Here is a 20,839-nt window from a genome sequence, read left to right as displayed (position 1 = left end):
CATGCTTTCTCCTCTTCTGTTTGTGTGTCTTTTATAAGGGTGCTTGGCACTGGGTTTAGAGCCCGTGATATAATTCAGGATGATCTCCTCATCTTGAAGTCTCTCAATTACATCAACAAAGACCCACCCTTTTACCCCCCTAAATAAGGTCACATCCACAGATTTGAGGGATTAGCACATGGACATATCTTTTGGGGGGGGTCACCATTTAGTCCACTATGTGTCTTCAGTGGTTTAGGGTGGGTTTTTCAATGGGGAGACCACACCAGGATGGCACAAGCTTCTCCATGTAATAGTTTAGGTTTGGTGGGCATAATAAGACAAGGATCTATCCTTTGGGTAAACATTCAGGAGCGCAATTGCTGGGTCATAGCTCTATTTTCAATGTCTCGAGGAACCTCCATACTGTTTTCTAGAGTGTCTGCACCAGCTTGCATTCCCACCAGCAGTGTAGGAGGGTTCCCCTTTCTCGGCATCCTCGCCAGCATCTGTTGTTTCCCGGCTTGTTAATTTTGGCCATTCTGACTGGTGTGAGGTGGTATCTCATTGTGGTTTTGATTGGTACTGCCTGAGGCAAGTGACGCTGAGCACTTTTTCAGGTGTCTGCTGGCCATTTGTATGTTTTCCTTGGGGAAATGTCTGTTCATGGCTTCTGCTCATTTCTTGACTGGATTCTTTGTTCTTTGGGTGTTGAGTTTGGTAAGTTCTTTATAGATTTTGGATACTAGCCCTTTATTTGCTATGTCATTTGCTAATATCTTCTCCCATTCTGCTGGTTGTCTTTTGGTTTTGTTGACTGTTTCCTTAGCTATGCAAAAGCTTTTTATCTCCATGAATTCCCAATAGTTCATTTTTTGCTTTTGTTTCCCTTGTCTTTGGAGACATGTCTAATAAGAAGTTGCTTCTGCTGAGGTCAGAGAGGTTGCTGCCTGTGCTCTCTCCTCTAGGATTTTGATGCATTCCTGTCTCACATTGGGATTTTTCAGCCGTTTTCAGTTTATTTTTATATAAGGTGTTAAAAAGGTTGTCCAGTTTCATTCTTCTACATGTGGCTGTCCAATTTTGCCAACACCACTTGTTGAAGAGACTGTCTTTTTACAAACATAGTGATCTGAAGGGGCACCTGTACCCCAGCGTTTACAGCAGCAACATCTGCAACAGCCAAACTATGGAAAGAGCCCAGATGTCCATCAACAAGTGAATGGATAAAGAAGATGTGGTCTATATAGACACAGTGGAATATTATTCAGCCATCAAAAACAGAAATCGTATCATTTGCAGCAACATGGTTGGAACCAGAGAGGGAGACAAAGCATCAGGGACTCTTAACTCTAGGGAAGAAACTGAGGGTCGCTGGAGGGGAGATTGGGGAGAGGGGATAACTGGGTGACGGGCATGAAGGAGAGCACGTGATGGAAGGGGCGCTGGGTGTTCTGGGCAACTGACGAATCCCTGACCTCTCCCTCTGAAACCAGTAATACACAGTATGTTACGTAACTGAATTTAAATTGAGAAAAAAACACGGATCTAGAAAGAGTTTTGATAAATATACAATTGTTTATATTTAAACCCATTGCCCAGTTGGAAGGACCTTCTTGGGAAATCTACGGTTCATGTAAGCTGATCTGACAAAGTTCCTCAAGCAAGTGGAGAAGTCCGCACTGCTTTATAGCCGTGTGTGTCTGAGCGAGAGCTCCCAGTTCCCACTTGGGATAATTAAGCTGGACTCAGCTCTCAAGAGGGCAAGATGATATCCTGATCTCCTATCTCCAGGCCAAAGCATTGGAGTGCAGGCACGTTACAAAGAAGACAAAGGAGAAAGCTGACGGTAGAGAGCCTCTGCCATGTCTACTGCTGGCACTCTTGGTGGATACTGGTTCTACCAGGGGCCCCGCAGGCCTCCAGGGCAGGGGGACTGTGGCGGGGGGGGGGGGGACAATGGCATCACCTTTCCATGCAGGACAGTGCTCCAAGTGGAGACACCAAGTCATACCAGATATTACCCGTTAGCCACTATCACATCACATCTCTAGAGCTAGAGGAGGTCTTCAGGTCATTTGCTGTAACTCCCACATTCTTGGGCAAGGACCCCAGGGACATACCAGTAAGAATCTCACTGTGCGTATCCAGGGCACTGATGAGAGGGCTGGGTTCAGATCCCAACTTTTGTCCTTCCCGTAACATCTCTGCCATGGCTACCCACAGATCCAAGGAGGTAACCCTCAGAGGAGGGAGCGGTTCTTGGTTAGGGTTTTTAGTTCCAAGCAACAGAACCTGAATCTAGTTAATTAAAGCAGAAAAGGAACTTATAAGAGGATTTTAGGGAGCTCCCAGAACTCCAGGGGGTCTACTAGTCAGGGATAGAGGCTGCTTTGCTGTGAACCGTGTCCCAGTTCACACTGGCAGGAAGATGCTGCAGCCGCCACCTTGGGGCCCTGCCACGTCAGCTTCCCCCACTGGCCTCTCTGGTCCTTAGCACTGGGGCTCTGGACACTGGACACAGCTGCTCTGTGGTGGCCGCTCTTGGCAGACTGTTCCCATGAGGTCCCTGCTCCTTTGTCTACAGGCTCTGATTGCAATTGGAGCCAGGAGCCCTTGTCTGGCTTCCTAGGTGGTGTGAAAGCAAGGAGTTGGCACTTTCAGTCTGTCTGATGGAAGGTCTACAGGCAACTGTGCCTGGTTCCCCAAACACAGAAGAGATGCTCAGATGCATGGGGGTTGGAAGTAGCAGCAAAGTTCACAGCAAGAAGCTGGGATCCCCCCACCTGAGATGGGGACACAGTAATCAACCTCCCCCAACACAGTTTTGGTCACATCACACTCTTACACTAAAATTTTTAGTGCACCCCATTTCATGGCAAAGCGCTCTGGTCACCTGGTCAGGGCTCTGTGGTCAGCTCCAGCCTGCCTGTCCGGGCTACCTCTCAGCAGAGCCCCCCACCCTCCCTCTGCTTGGCTACAACAAGCCACTTAATCACCCCACCTTCTCTGTTGGTTGGTTTCTTTTTTAGGTGAAATTTTCATACAGCAGCATGTGCCAGCCTTAAACGTGACGACCTGATGAGGGCTGACACATGCGAACACCTGTGTCAGCCGAACCTCTATCAAGATACAGACTTTTTTATTGCCTGCCTCATTCCCTCCCCAGTCAGTCCCCAGAAACAACTACTGATTTGCTTCCTGTCACTATGGATCTGTCTGTTCTAGAACTTCTCATCCACGGAATAAAACAGTATGTCCTTTCATTGTGTCTAGTTTATGTCACTGGCAAAATGTCTGTGAGACTCATCTATGCCACACCGTCGTGTGGGTTAGCAGTTAGCTTAGGGTTCCTGCTCAGTGGGCCTTGGGAGACCGTAGAGCTAATGGGACCTCGGTCACTTTCAGTTGATCCCCGAGACTGGCTGAGGAAGGAGGAAAGCGGGTCACATGGGTTCAGAACCACCTCAGAACCACCAGACTCAGGCCCGGTTTTGTCTTTTTATACACCGATGCTTTGGGTCAAGTTTTGTTTGGGGATGAAAAGATGATTTTCTTCTCTAAACATCATGTGGGGACCACGGGCTGGTCACCTTAGGTAAGTGCACGAGTGCCTGTCCCCTGAACTGAGAGCACCTTCCAGGCAGAAACTACTTTCATCATTGGGTGAGCCTGAGATTTTTAGAAAGTCTGTGAACATACATTTGGCTGCTCGACATGCACGAATCTGGAAGATTCCCCAAACCTCAAGACCCTACCTGCAGCGGTCTGGGGCCTCCCTGGTGAGATGAGACACAACACCAGTCAGGAGTCCTTGCTGCGTTTCCAAAGTGAGCTAGACGCGGTCGCGTTCAGAGAGCAGGGGCCTCGTGGAAAGCCAGGAAGCCTGGTAAGCGCTGGCGGAGCCCTGGGAAATACAAAGAAAATATTAGAGGTGGGGGACACGCGCGATACGCTCACTGTGTGGTCGTTGCCAAGCCATTCCCGTGTTCCTGCACGGTCGGGGCTTTCTGGGCACATGCTCCTGAAATCTGAGATCCTGGACGAGGAACAACTTTGGAACTTGGCTGGCAACGGCGTGGTGGGAGGATTTCAGAGAGATTTGAGGCGAGTGGTGGGGAGTAGGGGCTGACAGCTCGTGCGAACCCAGACCCGCCTCTCCCACACCACGCCCCAGGGTTCTCCGTCCTGGCAGAGACGGGTGCTCCATGCTACACGACGTCACGCCAGACCCAGGTTCCTCTCCTCCTGCTGCTCCCCCGTCCCCTAGACTCCTGTTCCCACCGGACACACTGCAAGCACCATTGCTCCTGCACCTGCGTTCCAGCCTCTGGGAAAGACTGACTAAGGGCAAACACGGGAAATTCGCAGTTTGCTCTTAGGCCAAAAGGGCACCTTTCTCTTCTGCTCAGTTTCCACTGGCCCCTGATAGTCACATGATCATGAGGGGGCTGAGAGGGAGGCTGGGAGAATCCCTTCTGCTCACAACCCTCTGATTGGCCTCTAAGGGTCACATGACCACATTAAGCTGAAAGGGAGGCTGGGAGGTGTAGTCTCCACATGGGGGGGGTGCCCAATGCCACTGAAACTCCATTAACTTGGAAAAGGGAAAGAAAGAATTTGGGAAGACAGTCAGCAGGAAATCCTTGAAGGATGGCGGAATTAATTCATCAGCACGGATGGGTTTTCCTCCTCCCCTGACAGAGTTAGGCTACTTCTTCTCATAAGCACCAGTTCTGCTCTTTACGGATCTGCCCTGCCTCCTGTGCTTCTGTGGCCCAGAGGAGAGGACTGTTCCGGGCCTGGTGCCCATGTCTGTATGTCTCGGGGCAAACCCCTTCTCTTAGGACGGGCAGGCTAGCTGGTGCGCTCCTCAGCCTCCACCAGCCCCCCTCACTCCTCGCCTCCCCCATCCTGCAGGGTTAGTTCTGCTCCGTCTGGGCTGGTTGTCAGTCTGCGCACGTACCCTGAAGTCCGCGGACTATCTCTGTTTTCTGGTTTCCCCAAAAATGGAGTTTATGGGGTTTTTAAGTTCTCCTTCTTCTTTATGTATGATTTCCAGGAGGAGACATAGAAAAACCATCTTATGGAGCTTCAAGGACTTAGCCTCTCGGGAGATGGTGGTAAAAGGGATTTCTCTGTGGGGTGAAGAGACTGCGGCAAGTAGCAATTTAGGCTGGTGGCAGAAAATCGTCTTGATTAACGACAACAAGATCCAACGAGGAGGGGAGAATGCATCTGAGTTAGGGTTGGAAGCAGAACAACCTTGGTAACATAGCTCTGGGCAACACGCGAGCTGGTTTTCCAACACAGAAATTGGTCCTGATGCACCTTTCCTAGGATCATAGGTAATGATCCTATAAGAAAAGTAAAACAAAACAAAACAAAACAAAAAACTCCAGGAAGGGAATGTGCAAGTGGCCCTGGGTGAGTTCAAGAGATTTCCGTGGGCCATGGTGGCCTGTGCTGGGTTCAGCAACTATGCGTCATAGAGATGCAGAGAGCAGAGGTCTGGGAGATGCACTGTCAGGGCTGCAGTGAGTCCCTTCTGATGTCTCCGGCCACTCCAGCCACATCCAGTGGATGTGGCTCGCAGCGTGAAATTTTCTCTGCAGCATACAGATTTGACATGTTTTCCTTCCAAAGCAGATTGCTGGCCAGAACTGGGAACACTTCTGTTCCCACGATGTGAACCACCACCAGGTAACTCCAGATATTCTTCGATGCATTTCGATAAGGCAGCATGGCTTTCTTCCAGGAATGCCTCCATTCAGGACATCCTCAGTAAGCCAGGTGCCCCTTTTGGATGCTGAGGTTGGGGTGTTCCATTTTACAGGTAAATAACTGAGACTCACGGCTTCTGGTGTCTTATTCAGTCACTAAGATACGAAAGTGGCCAGGTGGCTGGGGTAGGTACTGCTAACTGTCTCTAAAACTCCTCATCTCCTTCTTCCTTGCTAAATGGAACTCAAGTTTAAGGCCACAATGCACCCGGCCCCAAGTGATGACTTATGATTGACAATCATGACAGAGCTGCTTTCTCAATTCCTCCGCCCCTCCTGCAGTTAGATGGAGCCATGAGATTCAGATCCGACCCGTGAAACCCAATGGAAACACTGCTCCATGTGGCTCTGAAAATAATTTTGCTTTTTTTGCGGGGGAGGGGGGATAGGGGAATGTGGCTCACAGGACTTCTCATAGTTCTCATTGTCTTGTTAGCAGATGTACTATCTGGTGCTTCTGCAGCCATTTTGTAACTATGAGGAGATTGCAGGAAGGGAAGGAGGCAGGAAGGAAGGAGAGATGATAAAGAAGAAAGGGAGAGAAAGAAAGAAAATCAGGAGCCTCAGACTTAACATGGCCTGGGTCCCTGATGACATTATTAAAACAGCTAAAGCAATGCCAGCAATTGTCCACTCCACATTTCTGTGAGTAAAATAATCCTCTCTTTTAAAAACCCATGTTGTTCACATTTTCCCTTAATTGCAGCCAAATGCACACCCAGAAAAGTAGCAGAGCCGAGTTGGACTGTCTTCAGAGCTGTCTGACCCCAAAGTCCTTGTGGTTCCTACTCTGCCATGGGAGCCACTTGGCAAAAGACTCCTCAGGAGGTTCTCAGAATCCAATGGAACATGGCAAAAATGTTACGCAAGAAGGTCAGACTGGAGGAGCCACACGCAGGATGCTGAGTCTCACCTTGTTGGGTGAGAGTCACCTAAGTCCTTCCTGCCTCACTTAGCCCCAAGTCCTCTGGACTGAGGCCGAGCCTGCCCCACGTGTGAGGTCTGAAGTGTGCGGGGGGCGGTGGGGGGGGCGGTATGTCGCTTTGTCCAAGGCAGGGAATCCAGCAGCACCGGTCCTCACCAGGCCCTCTGAATGGACTAGGAAACCACTATGTTTCTGCGGAGGAATAGTTTCAGATTCTGCAGAAACAAATTACCCCAAAACTTAGGGGTGCAAAACAGAATTCATTCTATTTTGCTCGTGATTTGGGGGGGATACGAAGGTGGGGAGGAGGGTTTGGCAGGCAGTTTTCACCTGGGTCCCTCATGCTGTTGCCACTAGATGGTGGCTGATGGTCAGTGGTCTGAGGACTGAGTGGGGATGGGCGTCCGGGATGGAGTACCCAGCAGCCTCCCTCCTCAGGCTGGAGGTCGATGGAGCTGGGGGCTTGAGCACTGGCAGCTGGTCTCTCCAGCATGGTGGTCTCAGGGATGTTGTATTTTTAACAAGGCACCTGGTTTCCCCCAGAAGCCTCCAGAGCAAGTCCAAAGAGAAAGGGCTTTTTCTGATCTGACCTTGGGAGTCACACACAGCATCATTTCTGGCTCATCCCACTGGTCACCGACAACTCGCTAAGGTCAGCCTCGCTCTGGCTGGAGGGATGCAGAATTAAAGAATTCTAAGCAAGTGTTTTTACAACCAAGCACAATTATCCTGAAGGAGATTCTGCTGGCAAACTATCTAGAAGGGAAATATTCTGTTGGCCAACAGCACTGTGCTGAAGGCAGAGATACCCAGAAATTGTAGACCATGTTTTCAAGCAGCTGTTGTCTCTTTTCTGATCGGAAAATAATACAAGTTAATTGTGAAAGCTCTGGAAAGCAGCAAGTTAAAATCATGCCGCATGTAATCTCACCCAAGACAGAACCATTGGTAACATTCTGATGTGTTTCCTTTCAGATCTTTTATTCCTAAAATAATCTCAGACCACCCTTAGTTCTATGTAAGAAATGAAATAGGATAGGGGCTGGAACAGGCCTGAGGATTGGGAAGTTACTTAGATGTGCCTGTCAGGGGGGCCTCTTGGAGGAGATGGTGTTTTCACTGAAACCCAAATGATAAAAAGGCTTGGGGGAAGAAAAGCCAGTGCAAAGGCCCTGGGGTAGAAGAGGATCTGGTATGTCTGCAGACAAGAAGGGGGTCCAGTGAGCCTGGAGTGCATTGCATTTCAGGAAGAGGCATAAAGTAGGGTAGATGTCATCAATTAGCAATAATCGCGCCTCGGATAAACCTCATTGGCTACGATACTGCCACTGCGCAAAGCTAGGGTAGATATCATCAATGGCAAGGCTACACAGGGCTTACATGCTTTGGTAAGGAGAGTGGATTTTATCTTAAGTGTGATGGTGAATTTTAAGTAGAGCTGGAGAAAGGATCCAATTTAAAAGCAATTTTTCCTGTGTGTTTTAGGTTGCTGGGGCCACTGTAACAAAACGCCACAAATGATGTGGCTTGAATAATAGAAGTATATTGTCTCCCAGTTCTGGAGGGCACAAGTCTGAGGTCAGAGTGTCTGTGGGGTGGGGTCCTTCTGAGGTCTGCCCCAGGTCTCTCCCCATCCACTTTTGATGGGGCGCCATCAATCCATGGCATTCCTTGGCTTACGGAGGCATCAACCCAATCTTTGCCTTCGTCTTCATGTGGCCTTTCCCCGTGTGATGTATGGGTCCAAATTCTCCTTTTGATGAGGACACCAGTCATATTGGATTATGACCTGCCCTGATGAACCCATTTTCACTTGATCATCTGCAAAGACTCTATTTCCAAACAAGATCACATCCCAAGGACTCGGAGTGAGGGCTTCAACATCTTTTGGGGGTAGAAGGCTCAATTCAACCCATCAAATTGGTGTTGCATGGGTAGATGAGTTTGGGAGCAAGCGTGCAAAGCAGAGGTCTGACTTCATTCCCTGAGCATTGCGCAGAGTCCCTGCACGGGACTGACAGTGTCCCCACTGGTACCCTACCCCCAGCCCGCAGTTATGAGGCTCCTGGGAGGAAATCAGGTTAATAAAGGGACAGCAGGGACAGGCTGAGCAGCAGTCACCTGCAGGCCGCAAGGGCTCAGGGTCCAGCATTCCCGCCGGTGTGAGCCTTATTCCGGTCCCACCTTGGACCCCGAGTAACTGACGTTCCTGGGACAGTGTAACCGACCTCGTGCTGCTAGCTTTGCTCTCTCTGCACTGCCCTGCATCTTTATTTCCATCACGGGTCCCAACCTGGTAGCCTGACCCCAGCTCTGTTTAGAAGGACGCCCTTTCCTCTTGCACTGAAAATTCAACATGGTGGCTTTGAGAGAGGAAGTATTTAAGATCCTGACACCCTGAATGGAGACAGTAAATCCAGGTGGCTTTAGCAGGGCCTTGAGGTATGGGACTCTTATGGGCTGAACTGTGCCCTCCCTGAAGTCATACTTCACAGTCTCAAAGGTGACTGAATCTGCAGGTGGGGCAGGGAGAGAGGTCATTAAGGAAAGCTGAGGTCACGAGGGCGGGTCCTTCTCCGGTCTAACTGGTATCCTTGTAAGAGCAGGAGATGGGGACCCAGACATGCACAGAGGGCAGGTGCCTTGAAACCATGGGGTGAAGACGGCCATCTTCACCTGTGCGGACCTCATCCGTTCATTCTTCTCCATCGTTTTGGTCAACAGAGATGATAACTTAATTTTCTTTCCAAAATAGTGCAGGCCCAGCATCAGCATTTTTGGCCATAGTCTCCCTTACTGGCCCTACTTTTATATCAACGGCTATTACCGGAGAATATAGTCTGTGCCAGGCAGGAGGCTAGGATGACGTCATATGTGTGTGGCCGTGATCCCAAGCGCCACACAGCAGGTTTGGGGAACCTTCCGTTCTGGGAAGGCGGAGGCATTGGGAGAACTCGTCACGTTCTGAACTGGACAACAAATTAGTTGCTCCTGGGATCAGTTTTTTTTTGTTTGTTTGTTTTAATTATTTTTTGAACTTTGTTTTTACTTTTGGTCACCCGGGGACAGAGCTATCTTTCCATAAGATGAACCATATAAGTCCCCAGAAGATAGGAGAGAGAAATCCAGCAGATTTCAAGAGGGGAGGACTATTTTAAAATAAGGGGTTGAGAGGGCACCTCACTGGAGAGGGAAGAAGAATAAAGTCCTTTTTTTTATCCCTACCTTAACTCTGGATTCTGAAGTCTGAAAAGAAAGTACTGCCGAGGTCTCCCTGTTTCCCCCAGATAAAGGACCCGGAGCCACGTGACTATTGATTACAGACCTTGGAAAGGCAGAGGGGGAGCTAAAAGTCAAAATGAAGGGCCATCCAGTAAGGAGAAATACATTTTTTCCTCTATGGAAATAAGCTCTGTATTTTAGCCCGGCACTCATTGGGAGATATAATTAACGTGGGGTAGGAAGACAAGACAAATCACAGCAAACTGATTCAGCAGAAATCATCTCGGAGCTGGTTATTGACCTCAGCAGGGGAGAGAAAAACCAATCATGGAGGCTCGGAGCTGCCGGTAAATGAAATGCACCCTCCGCCCCCCGCCCCCCAACCCGGTCCTCTACTTGGGATGAACAATTGTTAATCTGCACGCAATAAAATAAGAGCAGCACATAAACAATACTCAGTGTCTTAAAAAATGAAACCATTAGTGTAACTGCATATGCTGCTCATCCTTTCCCTCCTGAAATGTATGAAAAATCCCTTCGCCGGGGCCAATTAGGATCTTCTACCCCTTGCGCAAGGAGGCTACTTATTATAGGTGACAACATAATGCTGAAAAGATGCTTAGAAATAAAATCCAAGCTGTAATCATTTGGCTGAGTAAGACACCCTGGCTTTGGCAGCCTCCTCTATTGGCTGAAAATTCTCCTTTCCGCAAAGGTTATGTCTCTGTTTACTATTTATTATTGCGCGTGTGTGGCTGGCTGGGGGCAGTGGTGGGGGGTGATGAACAGGAAACGCGGCCCACGATGTGGGTGTGCCAGAAACGTTTTATGTCCTCCGTGTCTTTAAATCAACTTAATTTTATCTCCACTTGGCTGGTGGGCACGCAGGAGGCATTTTGATGGCATGTTCCCACTGCAGCTTTTTTCTGGAAATTAAGTCTCGCCTTTTTGTGGAGTTCCAGGTGGAGCAAAGACAGCCGAGAGCAGAGGCAGCCCCTGCCAGCTCCTGTGGACCCTTCAGATCTGAAGCCCCTTTGGTGCCTGTGAACTAGGTTTGGGGTCGTGGGACATCACGTGGCCACTGTCTCTGAGGTCAGGGCACAATTTGGGGTGTCCCTTTCCTGCCCTGTTACTTTTACACCACACACCCAAAAGATCTTCTTCTTCTTCTTCTTCTTTTTTTTTTTTTCAATCTGAAACTCTGTCTCCACAGTTCCCTCAAGGGCTCACTTCTCTCTTCCAACTCTGTGTTCCCAGGGAGCTTAAGCTTTTGAAACTAAACCAGGTTGGGAAAAACGTATCACACAAGCACTTCCCTTCCTGCCCCAGATCTCCTAATGCTGACGGAATCAATGGGATGCGCCGTGTGAACTCTGAATTTCTGTCAAGTGGGGACTGTGGCATTTCTGGTCTCTGACCTCTCCTTGTGTCTTGCTGGGCCAGCTCTTAAAGAATCAATAGGGGGAATCAATACGTGTGCGTCTAATGATGCGATCTAGTGTCTTCTAATGGACGTTTTTGAAGTTGGCACTGCCATCAACTTTCTTGTCAAAATGGAAGCTAGTATCTAAGATGGTGGGTTCGAGATAACGGCCACAGGACCTTGGCTGTGGGGTCAGCAGGATTATGAACCTGGCGTGTTTGGGTTATGAACCATCTTGAAAAAGTGAGCGTGTCCCCAAGAGTCATTTGTTTATTCATTCAACCTAGTCTAGAAGCAGCTGGAAATTTCAATGAATATGAATAATTCTTTCAAATCAAGCAGAATTAGATAAAGATGTGCCTGGGCATGCCATTCAGATGAGGGTAATGAAGCCGTCCTTTGTAGATGAGGAACGTGGCTGTCCTACCAGCAGCAGACAAGGGGTTTAATGATCTCCCCAGTAAAAAGAATGGATTCACGCTAATCTGTGTTTCTCTTTTACTTCTGGTTTCTAAAATGCACTTCAGGTTCCAGTTCTGGAATAATACTTCCACTGTATTTTCTATTGTGTCTAATCATAAAACCTGGGCAGTGTGCATGGGGCAGCTACCCGGGGACCCTCAGAAGAAAACCGTGCTGGCAAGACTGGGGAAGAAGACCAGGATTTAAAGGACCTCCAGTGGTGGGGAGTTTGCCATTTTTCCCCTTCAGTGTTGCAGCCTGGATTGGATGTAGCTGGAAACCCACATGGGAGCTCTCGGGGCACAGGCAGAGAGCACTCTGGGGAAGATGCTAGCTCTGGTTTGAAGTAAAAGAAGAAGGGGATCCTAATCCCCCAGAAAATTCCACAGAAAGCACAGCAGTGCCCTGAGCTTCCTTTTCTTTCTTCCTTCTTGTTTTCCCCATTCTCCCATATCCGGGCCGTTGGATAATCCCAGAGGTGGTGGCTGGTGAAGGGGCCGGCAGAGGCCCAAACTCAAAGAGGGGAGATTCCCATGTTCAGTGGAACTATGACCCTCAACAGGTCGCTGACCCCAGGACTCTCCTCTCCTTGTCCTCCTTCCACAAGGGCATGCAGTTCTGACTGCAGAGGGGGCCACCAGACTGCAGAGCCTTAAGCTTTGGCCAGAGGACCATAAACGGGGCCTCAGAGAGAGAAGTGGAATGCCTCGATACACTTAAGGTTGAAACCATACAAGGTACGCTTTCTAACAACAGTAGGGTTCAATGAGTGACTGATGGCAGGAGAAAAATTTGGAAAACTCACAGAAACACGAAATAAAAACACACTTCTAAATAACGTAGGGCAAAAGAAGAAATCACAAACAGACTCAAAAAGTATTTTAACATGAATGAGAAGAAAATGCAACATACCAGAACTTAAAGAATGCAACTGAAGAGTGCTTAAGGGAAATTTATAGTCATAAAAAACAAAGAAAGAAGAGGAATGATTCAAACCAATCCAGCCTGTCCACATTAGCAAACAAGAAAAAGAAAAGTAAGCAGACCCCAAAACAAATAGAAGCAAGGAAACCATAAAGAATAGTGCAGAATATGATAAAATAGAGAATAGAAAATCAATATAGAATATCAACAAAACACAAATGGGTTCTTTAAAAGATCAACAAAATTGACAAACCTTATATAGATTGACCAAGAGGAAAAACCAGAAGAGTCACATTACTAACATCAAGAGTGAAAGAAAAACATGCTTAGTGACTTCACAAAAATAAAGATTATAAGGGAATTCTGTGAACAGTTATAGAGATAACCAAGAAAACAGATGAGAAAGACAAATTCCTAGAAATTCACAAGCCACCAAAATTATCTCAGGAAAAAATAGAAAATCTGAATAGATTTATAGCAAGTAAACAGTTTGAATCAGCAACAAAACTTCCCATGAAGGAAAACCTACAACCAAATCATTTCACCAGTCAATTCCGTCAAACACGGAAAGAAGAATTAGCACTAATGCCTAACAACCTCTTCCAAAAAATAAGAAGAGGAAGAACATCTACTAACTAATTCTGTGAGACCAGAATTACCCTGATACTGAAACCAGACAAAGATATCACAGAAACAAAAATAATCCAACACAATATCCCTTATGCATAGAGATGAAGAATCCTTAATAAAGTCTTAGTAAACGATGTCCAGCAACATATGAAAAGATACGCCACGACCAACTGGGATGAAAAGTGAGGTTGGTTTGATATACGAAAACAAAGCAATATAATAAAAACATTAAGAGACTAAAGGACATACGCCATATGATCATCTCAATGGGCACGGGAAAAGCATTTGACAAAATCCAATACTCTTTCATAATATAAACAGTCAACAAACTAGGGATAGAAGGGAACTTCCTCAACCTGACACAGCATCTATGAAAAACCTGTACGTAGGACAGTTATTGGTGAAAAATTGAAGGATTTCCTACTAGGATCAATAAAAAGACCACCAGGCCTGCTTTTACCACTTTTGTGTCATGTTGTACTAGAAACTTCAGCCAGGATAGTTAAGGAACAAAAAGATATAGAAAATCCAGTTTTGAAAGGAAGAAGTAAAACCATCTCTATTTGCAGAGATATGATTTTATATTTAGAAAATTTCAAAAAATATGCTTATAAAAAACCCCAAACCTATTAGGACAAATGATGAGGTTAGTAAGGTTTCAGGATGAGAGATCTGCACACAGAAATCACTCGTATTTCTCTACACTAGCAATGAACGATCCTAAAATAAAATTAAGAAAACAGTTCCTTTTATGATAGTATCAAAAGAGTAAAATAATTAGAAGTACATTTAATAAAGAAAGTTCAAAACTCATACATATTAAACTACGTAACATTGTTGAAAAAAAAGTTCAAAGAGCTAAAGAAATGGAAAGACATCCTATATTCATGGATTAGAAGACTCGTATGGCTACGATGGCAATGCTTCCCAAATTGTCTACGTATTCAAAGCAATCCTGACCAAGGTCCCACCTACCTTTTTTTCTTTTTGCAAAAATTAACATACTCATCCTAAAATTCATATGGATATGCAAGGGACCCAGAATGGCCAAAATACTCTCGAAGAAGAAGAATAAAAATGAGTTAACACCCTCCCACTTGAAAGCTTATGACAAAGCTACAGTAATCAAGATAATGTTGTACTGGTATAAGGAGGGATGCTCAAATCAAGGGAATGGAATTGAGAGTCCATAAATAAACCCTTATATTTATGTTTGATTGATTTAGAAGAGGCTGCTGAGACAGTTCAGTGGGAAACAATAGTCTTTTCAGTAAATGATGCTGGAACAAGTAAACAGCCACATGCCAGGGAACAACGTGGACCCCTTCTCCTCATGATCCACAGGTATTAATTCAAGGGACTGTAAACTCAAGTGTGAGAGCTAAAACCACAACTAGAAAAACACACAGGAAGAAATCTTCATGACTCTGGGTTAGCCGAGGGTTCCTAAGATATGAAACCAAAAGCACGAGCCAGAAAAAATAGAGATAAATCTGACTTTATCAAAATTAAAAACTTTGGAGCTTTAAATAAAAACATCAAGGGGCACCTGGGTGGGTTAAAGCCTCTGCTTTCGGCTCAGGTCATGATCTCAGGGTCCTGGGATCAAGCCTTGCGTCAGGCTCTCTGGTCAGCGGGGAACCTGCTTCCCCCCTCTCTCTCTGCCTGCCTCGCTGCTTACTTGTGATCTCTGTCTCTGTCAAATAAATAAATAAATAAATAATCTTAAAAAAAGAATAAAAACACCAAGAAAGGGACAAAACAACCCACAGATCACAACAAAATGTTTGAGGATTTATATCTGATAAGGAACATAAAACCTCTTATAACTCAGTAATAATTGATTTTTTAAAAAAGATTATTTATTTATTTGACAGAGAGATGGAGATCCCAAGTAGGCAGAGATGCAGGCAGGGGTGGGGGAGGCTCCCTACTGAGCAGAGAGCCTAAGGCGTGGCTGGATCCCAGGATCATGACCTGAGCTGAAAGCAGAGGCTTAACCCACTGAGCCACCCAGGTGCCCCAATAATAACTGATTTCTAAAAAGTAACCCAATTTGAAAAACATGGGCAAAGGATCTGAACAGATATTGCTCAGTAGAAGATACGTACACGGCCAGAAAGCACACAAAAAGATCCCAAACATCATAACAAGTAGGGAAGTGGGGATCAAAACCTCAAAGAGCAACCATGTCCCACCATCCAAGATGGCTGCAGTCAGCAAGACAGAGGACACGAAGTGTTGGCAAAGATGGAGAGAAATTGTTACCCTTGTGCACGCTGGCAGGGATGTGGGATGGATCAGCCACTTTGGAAAGCACTGGGGCAGTTCCTCAAAACGCTAGACACAGAGTTATCATCCAGCCTGGAACTTCTGCTCCGGGGTTTCCACCCCAACGGAAATGACAACACAGAAACCTCGTACCTAAAAGCGCACGGCAGTACTACGGGTCATCTCACTGAAGGGGAAGCGAGCCGGGTGTCCACCTACTGATGGAACTGTAGTCTGTGCTCTAGCCATGCAGTGCGATCCTTTTCAACAACACAGAACAAATTACCGAAACATGCTACCATGACCTTCAAAAATATGCGAAATGAAAGAAGCAGTCACAAAATACCATGCTCTCCTCTGTCTCTAGCGAGCAGAATGCAGATCGACAGAGAGAAAGTAAATTAGCGTTTGCCTGGGCAGGAGAGTGGAGGTCACATGGGGGGGGCGGGTGAATCCCAAGGTGCAGGGTCTCCACTGGGGGTGAGGAAACTGTTCTGAAATATGATTTACGATGGTTGCAAAACCGAATATACTCAAAACCCATTGAATTGTACCTTTTAACTGGTGAATTGTACAGCGTATGAATTCTTTCTCTCTCCATCTTTGTATGCATATATTTAAAGGATCAGCACATGCTTCTGGCTGATTCTTAGGACCTCTTTACCGCTGACATCAGAATTTGTGAGTGTTAAGATATGACGATATTCTGGGCTAGGGTCTTAGCTGTCGGCAGGTGGAAGGGCAGTGGGCGTTGGCCCTATGCATCACAATGGAAGCCTCCATTAATCTGGGCAAGAGATAGCAGGTCTAGGATGCCTGTTGTCAAGCCCCAAGCAACCCCAAGCCCTGGCTCTCAAGAGGACGGTGGGACAACCCCCACCCCCAAGTTGATGACTCCTCCGGCCTCAGGTTGCAGCCACGCTGTGTGCTCGTGGCCACTTTGGGAGGAAGAACAGAGAGCACGAGATGCAATGAACACATTTCCCTGCCAGAGCTCTGGTCCCTATCAGGTGTGTCCTGCCAAGACCTTTGGGGCTGGACAGACGATGGACAAAGCGTGGCAGGGGGATGGCGGCTGAGGCTCCTCTCCAGTGCCTGCTGCCTCTCAGGGGGCCAGTCTGCAAAGCGTCACATGTCACACGGGACTCCTCTTGGGGAAGCATATGCAGAGCAAAGCAGGGAACCCCCCACTTTAGCAGTGCAAGACCCTACTTAATCAGAGGGAGCCATTTTGTTGTTTATGCAGTAAACTTAGATTGACCCTACGCAATAAACTTAGATTGACCCTATGCAGTAAACTTAGATTGACCCTGCCCCTCCCAGAGGAATTTACTTGCAAAGCCCAGATACAAGGGCAGGTCAGGCCAGGTGGAGACATCCAATCAGTGGGGCATGCCTATATCTACTAGGGTGAATTGTAATTCAATTGGCCGCCCATGTGTGACCTAGCAGGACTGTGCAGTTTTCTCTGTGTATTGCAATCTCATTGGCTACCTGTTTATAGCCCGGCTAAACTACCTCTATAAAAGTTAGTCTGTGAGGCTGGGAGGGGTCACCTCTTTGCAAGAGACGGCCCTGACCCGTCGTCAGTTTGATTCTCGATGCTTGGCGCAAAATAAAGCTTTGCTTCACCTTCGCTTTGTATCAGTCTCGCTCCTTTGATTATGGACCCTAACAAGCACCAATCTTTGTGTCAGCTCTGGTCCGAGGTCCTGATCTTCGGGGGCCGGGAAGAACAGTTGGAGTCCTAGGAAAAGCCACGTGGGGGGCTCCTGGGGGCACCCTGGAGGAGGGAAGAGGCTCTGGGGGGGGGGGGGGGGGAATTTTTTTAACCATCCCTTCATATTCCCCTTCTTTGTTCCCCCCCCCCGTGGGGGGGGGGCAGTGACTGACCCCGGCTTGTCGCCATTTGGGCAAGCCCTACAGCGGCTACACTGTTCGATGCTTCGCCGGATATCTAGACTCTGAAACCACAGTGTTAGGGCTGTGACGGTACATCCGAGCGAAAGAAGAGAATCTGGAGGAGGTGGTGGGATATACCAGACAGAGTGGCTGGGCTCGTCATGCAGCTGGTTAACATGAATCACATTATGTTGTTTGGCTCAGACATAATCCTACATCTTCTTTATTATCAGTGCTCCTGCCGCTCTCCAGGAATGATGTCGTTAACTCTCATCAACAAACTATGACACAGCCTGGCTCTCCGGGCTGGGAGGGTTTTTGGATTTCAGGTGACATTTTAGACATTTTCGTTCTCTAGGAATTTGGGTCATTCTGTGCGTCGTTAAGGACTTTTTACCATGTGGGAAAATAATCCAGGATTGCGCGCGGTCAGATTCGAACGTGGAGCAGGAGCGTGTTCGGTTGAAGGTCCGTGGCCTTGAGGGGTCACCACCTGCCCCTGGTGTCCACGGGGGCCCTGCTGGCCTCTGAGGTGCTTCTCTGGTTTCTGACAAAACACCTGCCATGAGTCTCAGTCTTTTTCTCCCCCTGACATCTCTACCGACGTCTAAACTGGAATCACATGATGTTCTGATTAGAAGGTCAGTTTGTGCCGATGGCAGAAAATCGAGGAAATGCACAAAATTGTGAACAAAACAAAGACTGCCCCAAGGCACCTCCCAAAAGCCAGCGTTCCCCTCTTGGCGTGTCGCTGTGCTCTCATTTTCCGCCATTGTGCACGGTTTTCCACGGCCTGACGTGCATCAAGCGCTGCTCTGTTCGGGATTTTATTTTCCTCTGTGTCGCTTTGTCTCTGTATTTACTCATTTCAGATTCGGATCTTGCTTTCTGCCCCATAATGTTTTATAGCGCACATTTCCCAAGGCCGTTCTGTAGCGTTTTAACTGGGATGTAGGACGGTCAGACAAGCTTATCATGGTTTATTTAACTGTACACTTATTTTTACATATTTAGGAGATTTCTTATTTCTGGTTGTGAGTAACTTTGTATCTCTATCTGTACCTCTGTGTGTCTGTGGATTTTCTACTTGGGTCGAAGTTGCTAAGTGAGATTCCTGGTCCAAGGTGTAAATAATGTGTGTTGGGAATGCTTCTGCCCCGGGGCTCCTCCAGAAACCCTGGGGGGCTTTCTATTCTGCGAGCAGTTGAATGAAAATGTCCATGTCGTTGCCCTTATACTCAAGAGGCATGCTACCATTTCTAGAGCCTCGAAATTTCAATTTTTAAAAAAAGATTTATGTATGTATTTGAGAGAGAGAGAGAACACATTAGCAGGGGGAGGAGGAAGAGAATCTCAAGTAGACTCCATGCTGAGTGCAGAGCCCAGTGAAGGGCTTGACCTCACAGTCCTGAGATCATGACCTGAGCTGAAATCAAGAGTTGGATATCCAAGTGACTGAGCCACCTGCGTGCCCTGGAATGTCAAAGATTTTAAAAAAGATTTTATTTATTTATTTGACACACACAGACAGAGATCACAAGCAGGCAGAGAGGCAGGCAGGGTAGGGGGGAAGCAGGGTCCCCGCCAAGCAGAGAGCCCGATGTGGGGCTCGATCCCAGGACCCTGAGATCATGACCTGAGCCGAAGGCAGAGGCTTTAACCCACTGAGCCACCCAGGTGCCCTCTGAAATTTTAATTTTTAATACTTCATTTTGCACTGTTCTGTATTTTTGGTGAGTACATCAAATATTGTACATGTTTGGTAGTTATTTTTCTAGTTTTAGACTGGCTTCAGAGTCATTGTTCTTCGCGTACACTGTAAATGTTTCTTCCCACTTTGTCTTTCCATTTTTAATTGTGTTCATGGGTCCCCCCCACCGCCGATTTCCGTAGGTTGGTATAATTCCATTAATCTTTGGGCTGTTTATTTTGTCTTGTTATGCCTGAGAGTTCCTCTCTACCTTGAGTCTCTCTGTATTTCTTTCCACATGTTGGTTTGGTTTTTATAGCGAGCTCTTTAGACCATCTATCATTTATCTGGTATATGATACAAGGAAGAAAAAGGACCCCTTTTCATTCATTCACTCCCGATCTTGCTGCATTTCATCAGTGAGCGGTGGGCGGTGTGAGATGTGCTGCCGGATACAGGAATAACGACTCGGGATTTGGGACCAGGCTGCCAGGTTTCATGTCCCCAACCTCTTAAAATGCAGAGAAATGGCGGGCTTTTTTGAAGCATTAATTTACTACTTTTACCTTGAGATATAATTCACATACCCATAAATTCACTGATTCAAGGTGTCTAATTTAATGGTTTTTATTTTTTTAAAGATTTATTTATTAATTTGAGAGAGACAGTGAGGGGGGGAGACCATGCATAGCAGGGACAGAGGGAGAGAGAGAAACTCAAGCAGACTCCCCGCTGAGCCCAGAGCCTGACTTGGGGCTTGATCTTTCGACCCTGGGATCATGACCTGAGCTGAAGTCAAGAGTCGCACTTTCAACTGACCGAGCCGCCAAGGTGTCCCTGAATCATTCCGTGGTTTTAAATAAACTCACATTGTTGCACATCTAATACCATCATCAATTTTAGAATGTTTTTATTACCCAAAAAAGTCTATCCCGGATTATTTCCTATGGAAGGAATCACACACCAGGTGGTCCTCTGTGATGAGTTTTTGCCGCCTGGCCTGTTTTCAAGGCCCCCGCACATGGCTGAATTCAGCTCAGCTCCCGGGGTAAGCTGTATCTGATTTATCCATTTTCCGGCGGACAGACACTCAAGCCATTCCTACTCTTCGGCTGCTAAGAATCCTACTGCCGTGAATACTCCTGATCATCACGTGCTTTCCTGTCCCGTGGGCATGTACCTAGGAGTGGGACTTCTGGGTCCTACGGTAACCCCATGCCTGTTTGACGATTGGCTCGGCTGCCCCCCAGAGTAACTCCCCCTCCTTCCATTCCCGCCCCCTCCACCTCTCTGTCACTTGTCTGACTTTTTGATGACAGCCCTCTTACCTGCTATAAAACATTACCTCCTTGTGGCTTTGATTTGCATTTCCCTGATTACTAATGAAGCATTTTTTTTCATGAGCTTATTGGACATTTGTAGACCTCCTTTGGGAAGAAAATAGAGAACATATAGAGAACCATAGCCTATGCCTATTTTCAATTGGGTCATTTGCTTATTATTGAGTTGTAATAGTTCTTTATATGTTCTAGATATTGTCTCTTACCAGACCTAGATTTCTATCTAAGCACAGGCCCCGCCCAATATAGGATTAGCAATTTCGTTTCCCTCCACTCTGTGGATTTTCT

General features: G+C 47.0%; 1 pseudogene; it reads right to left on the bottom strand.

The window, feature by feature from the left end:
- Window positions 1–7,961: 7,961 nt before the first annotated feature.
- LOC132027326 (U4 spliceosomal RNA) lies at window positions 7,962–8,027 on the bottom strand (annotated as a pseudogene).
- Between the last annotated feature and the right edge of the window lie 12,812 nt (window positions 8,028–20,839).

The sequence above is a fragment of the Mustela nigripes genome, chromosome 11, assembly GCF_022355385.1.
Source record: "Mustela nigripes isolate SB6536 chromosome 11, MUSNIG.SB6536, whole genome shotgun sequence".
Taxonomy (NCBI): domain Eukaryota; kingdom Metazoa; phylum Chordata; class Mammalia; order Carnivora; family Mustelidae; genus Mustela; species Mustela nigripes.
Note: the sequence above shows the minus strand (reverse complement) of the source record. Positions and strands in the feature narration are given on the sequence as shown.